General features: G+C 48.2%; 1 protein-coding gene across 10 annotated transcripts in view; it reads left to right on the top strand.

Annotated features, from left to right (window-relative positions):
• The window catches only part of LOC125035759 (rab11 family-interacting protein 4-like), a 138,154-nt gene that overhangs the window by 124,073 nt on the left and 9,081 nt on the right, over window positions 1–5,000 (top strand). The window lies entirely within an intron of this gene.

Raw genomic sequence — 5,000 nt, 5'->3', positions numbered from 1 at the left:
AATCCCAGACTGCAAGGGAAGCGACGTTTTATCTGGGGACGTTACGATTAGGCTCACGGGTTACTGCTTCCTAATTGTTAAGAGAATCTCGGCTCGTTAACGCTGTTCTTTATTGGTGGTTTTACAGCCTCGTATATCAGCAGAACGGAATGATTCATTGGGAATTACTAATACATGTCAATGTCTAATAGAAATAGATGATATGAACTTCTTGCAACGGGACAAAGAAAGGAAATAATTTGTGACGGCACGAGGCTACGACACAGAGTCGGGAGAAGGGCGGAGAGCTGGTGGGACGAGGGGGGGGGGGGGGGGCATAATGATGGCAGGGAGCAGGAGTCGTCAGCTATTTGGCGCTGGTGCGCGGCTGGAGGTTCTTATCTCTTCGGAGAGGTGCTGTTGCTGCTGTCAAATCACAGTGCCATTATAGGAGATATAATAAAACAGACCTATCGCATTAAGATGATTATCTTATGTTCAGACCTATATTTATTGGGTTTTTGATCATGATGTGTAACCGCAGTGATTTAAAAAAAAGCGACGGAGGGAACTAGGCCGGTATTGTCAAAGAGGAAGACTGGCATAGACAGGAACATCTCTTGTTTGACATGAGTAGGCTGTGGGACGCAAGAAAGGGTGTTGGCACAGCGATCGCCTTAATGAGTGCCGCATTGTTTTTAGTGTATGATTGTTTGGAAAACGGTGCGGCGCTGAATATCATTGTTAAACAGTTGAGGTGTTGAGGGGGAGGGGTCCTGGGAAGGAGTGAGGAGGATGGAATGTTCCTGAACTCTGCAGTGACAATGTAACAGTGCGTGGAGGAGGCTGCTGAGCTGAACAGGTTGAAATACTAATATCAGCGTGCTGGGATTGAGATATTTGCTGACTATGACCGTGAATCTTAGGTCATTATAGCGATACACTTGATGAAAAAGAAATAGCAGAGAAAGTGACGAAGCTACTGTTTATGCGCGAAGAGAATGCGTAGTAAAAGCCACGTCTTCCGTTGCCGCTGCCGGACGGAGGTCTGGCGAGACCGGATGACTTCGTAAAGCAACGAGGGAATCGACGCATTTCGTTGTTATGCAACTTTGAAGCCTGTTAGTCCCATCCCTCGCATCATAGTTTTTTCTTGTTCTCATTTATACCTACTCTGCGTTCCGCTTTTGGACTCCATGCTGACTTGATGTTTAAAACGTATTAATTTTCACTGTATCTCAACTCGTAAATATTCCAATTGCCATTACAAAAAAATGTATTTTCATGTTGAACAACCTGTGGCAATTCACGCCTCTGGCAGGGCGCGGGGGCTCGTATGTTGTAACGAGGGGCGGCGCTGGCATTTGCTGTACACGTTCGTCTAAAGTGTCATTAGGTGGGGTGGGGGTCAGGGAAAGAGGAAGGAAAATGTATGAATATGTGTATACAATGCTCATGCGTACACACTTGTAAACACGCGTGCGCCCATACATGTATACATACATACATACATACATACATACATGCATGCATACATACATGCATGCATACATACATACATACATACATACATACATACATACATACATACATACATACATACATACATACATACATACATACATACATATATACATACACAATCTTACACAATCATACATACATAATCATACATACACAATCATACATACATAAATGCATACACACATACATGCACACATACATGCACACATAAATACATAAATACGTACATAATACATACATACATACGTACATGCATACGTACATTCATGCATACATACACGCGCGCGCGTACACACACACATACACATACACACACACACAACACAACACAACACAACACAACACAACACAACACAACACAACACAACACAACACAACACAACACAACACAACACAACACAACACATACACACATACACACATACACACATACACATACAAGCACACATATACATACATGCATGTGCATACACATTCATACCTTAACACGCACATACACATACACATACCTAGACAAGAAAGTACTGGTCGTCGTGTTCTTGTTGTAATCGTTATCTCGTCGATAACTTAATCTTATCCCGTCAGTGCCCTTGCCGCCAGGCAAGACCCTCCCCGACGGAGGCCGGGGCGCCGCGCTCAGCCTCTCGCTCCCGAGCCCCGCGGCCGCCGTGGCATGCAACGTGAACCGTGGCGAGGGTTAGTCTCTCGCCGCAACAGGATGTTGAGTAAATGCCTCGTGATAACATCAGTGTTCTTCCTCTGCATGCCAGTTTCGTGTGAGTGAAATACGACGCCGTAGAACTGCTGCGAGTGTCTTGCGATTGTGCAAATGCGCCTTTAGACGACGGAAGAAAAGATTCTTTGTGTAGACCAAAGAAATATATGAAGAACGCAGAATAAAGCAGACGTAAGAAGACTACATTGGCGACGGCGGCTGAAGTGAAAATGCAACGCACGTCTTTTTACTCTTTCTTTCTTTGCCTTGTTTCGTGGGCCGTCCGCCGTTTCGCGTGCTTGATGGGAACCGCTTGGTCATTTTCACAGAATAGTCGACAAGATTTCTTAAAATCAGTCTCATAAGATGGATCTAAACAATAACCAGTGATATTATAGGAGTTACTTTAATTCGTGACATCCGCATTGGTCAGGCTGTGTGAAATCGGGAGTGTGTAAATGCTGCTTTGAGAGCACATGTAAGTCTGCCGAATACGTCAGCGAGCAGCTCCTTGGGCGACCCTCCCTGCCGTCACTCCTCACTGCGCGCTCACCATGAGGGTTTGTTTTGCTTCGCAGTTTATTGGAAACCCTGAAGGATTAACGTGTGGCGATTCCTTATCGCAGTGAGGAGATTCCTTCCCTCGGAGATGGCAGTGGTTGTGGGGTCAAGGTGTTTTATCACGCGGGCGATAAGATTGCGATCCCGTGGCCGTATACGTGATCTTCCCCAGTGGTTTTGGAACTTAGCGATAAAAGGGCAGTGGAAGTGGCTTGCAGAAAAAGGACACGGGGAAAAGGCCGTTTGCAGTTCGAGGGACTGACGGAACGGCCGCGGAAATTGACCATTAGCAAATAGATTACAAATACTGAGGGAGCATCGTGCGAAACAAATAAACAGAAAAAATAAAAATGGGCAAGGAGAGCGAGTGAGGAGTGGGGTGAAAGAGGTGGGAGTGGAAGGGTTGGATGGGGAATAGGGGCGTGCTGTCTAAATGGGTATCGGCATTTAGGCTTAAGCATATGTTCCCACTCAGTAGGACTAATGAACCGAAAGAATAGTGCTTCGTCTTGGCATGTCCTTAGAAGACGACCATCCCGGACGGCGCAGCTTGGAGGAGGATGGGTGCCCTAATCTGTTCAATGAGAGATTAATGTGATCACTTACTTCTCTCCTTCTCACTCTCTTCCTCACTTTCTTCCCTTCACTTCTCGTGTCTCAGTTTACCTCTGCTCTCTTGCGTCGGCCGGGATGCCATAGATTCCTGGGGTATGAAGATGAGGTCAAGGGTATCAGGAACCGGAAGTGGCGAGGGAGCCTCCCTCGCTCACGCCCAGTGTGTGGGGGGTCTCCGGCATTATCATCTAGGCTCCTGAAAGGCGCTTACGCACCCGCTTGCATATTTGTGTCTACGGCAGTCCGGGATGTGGATAATGGGTTAGGCAATTAATAACGGAAATTTAATCGCATAGCAGTCGGGCGGTGGGGGCCTTGGCCGCAGGAGGGTGACTCAGAAACGCAGTCCTACTATGGGCACTCCGTCACAGGCGCTCAAGGTGGAGTCCTAGAGTGACGCGGTTACGTCATGCAGCAACTTGGTGTCACTTGACGGCGGCGCAGGAGGGAGGGGTGGGAGGGGCTCGGGCTAATTTAGAACGGCGTTAAAGGTCGGAGTGTTAAATAATTTTAAAAAGTTGAATAAGTAAATAAAAAGTGTCGCTAATGCAATACTCTGCCATTAATAAGCAGAGAGCGTGTTTGACATTACCCGGGATGGTATAAATAATAAAACTAGGCAGGCGGGGAGGGGAAAGGAGGGGAGTCTCGGTGCCTGGGAAGTTGGCACTCCAACAGTCAGTGCCCAGCCAACCGCCCCTCAGGGCCACGCTCTCGCAGTCCGTTCCCTTTGTCATGAGGAACATCGTGTACGGGCTGGAGGTCCCGGTGGCTGCGACACATTTATTTTCCTGTTTGTAGCGCGCTGGTGATCGTTGAAGCGATAGCAAGGCCTTGAGTGTTGCAAATCCACGTGAAGTTGGAGGAATCTCCCCCGTGTTGTATGTTCGCTTGGTTATAGTTTGGCTAAGGCAGTGTATTGAAATCAGATAAAAGGAAAAAATATTTTGTATTTGAGTGAAAACTGTTATTCTAGATATAAAGACTGCGTGTTGCTCTTCCCACGAGTGTCTACAAGTTTCTAAGGCTGCAAGGTCGTAGATGATCTCAGACGCCCTTGCTGGCATCTGGCCGCTTGAGCCACCTAGCATTGGCGGCTGCCGATCGCTGTGTTCCTCCCTCGCGTCTGAACGTACCCGCTCTCTGACATACGAGTAAACACCGTCTGTGACGAGGCAAAAGAGGGCGGAACTTTCGTTCTCTGAGAAGGGAGGTGTCATGGCCGACCTCATCCGTGAGTTCGCCACTGCATCCCGCCTGGCATTTAACAAGATGAAAAGAGATAGGGTCTCAAGAGCAATTTATCTCTCACTGATAAGAAGGCAATGCTGGTACTTGCAGCCCTTCTTAAGGGTAAGGTGGGGGGGGGGGGGGGGGGGGGAGGAAGAAGGGCGGGGCTCGGATTGCAGACGCGGGCCGTTGGGGTGACTCAGGATTGACTATGTGGGGTTAGCGGAGCGCTGAATCTCTCTCCCTCTCTCCTCTCCTCTCTCTCTATCCTCTCCTCTCTCTCTCTCCTCCCTCCCTCTCTCCTCCCTCACCCTCCTCCTCTCTCTCCTCTCCCCTCTCTCTCTCTCCTCCTCCCCTCTCTCTCTCTCCTCTCTCT

Source organism: Penaeus chinensis, chromosome 20, assembly GCF_019202785.1.
Source record: "Penaeus chinensis breed Huanghai No. 1 chromosome 20, ASM1920278v2, whole genome shotgun sequence".
In the NCBI taxonomy this organism is placed as follows: domain Eukaryota; kingdom Metazoa; phylum Arthropoda; class Malacostraca; order Decapoda; family Penaeidae; genus Penaeus; species Penaeus chinensis.
This window is presented reverse-complemented; position numbering and strand designations above follow the sequence as displayed.